Below are 257 nucleotides of genomic sequence, written 5' to 3'. Positions count from 1 at the left end.
GGGTGGGGGGTGGGGGGTGTTCAAAGAACGTAGTACTTGTTCCACATCTGTTTTTTTTTTTATGGTTTAACTGTCGACTCTTTTATGCTTTTCTCTGCCGTTCAAGATTTAACTGTCCACTTTCTCCGCTTCTGATTTACCGTTATATCCTGCTGTTATTAGATTCCATTACGGTCTCCCTGTTTCTCCTTTCATTATCAACTGTGTCGTCTTTCATTTTTCATTATCTATCATTCAGGTAAAGATCGGTCTCTGAG

Source organism: Penaeus monodon, chromosome 25 (assembly GCF_015228065.2).
Source record: "Penaeus monodon isolate SGIC_2016 chromosome 25, NSTDA_Pmon_1, whole genome shotgun sequence".
NCBI classification, from domain to species: Eukaryota; Metazoa; Arthropoda; class Malacostraca; order Decapoda; family Penaeidae; genus Penaeus; species Penaeus monodon.
The sequence above is the reverse complement of the archived record's forward strand: the minus strand, read 5'-3'. Positions refer to the sequence as shown.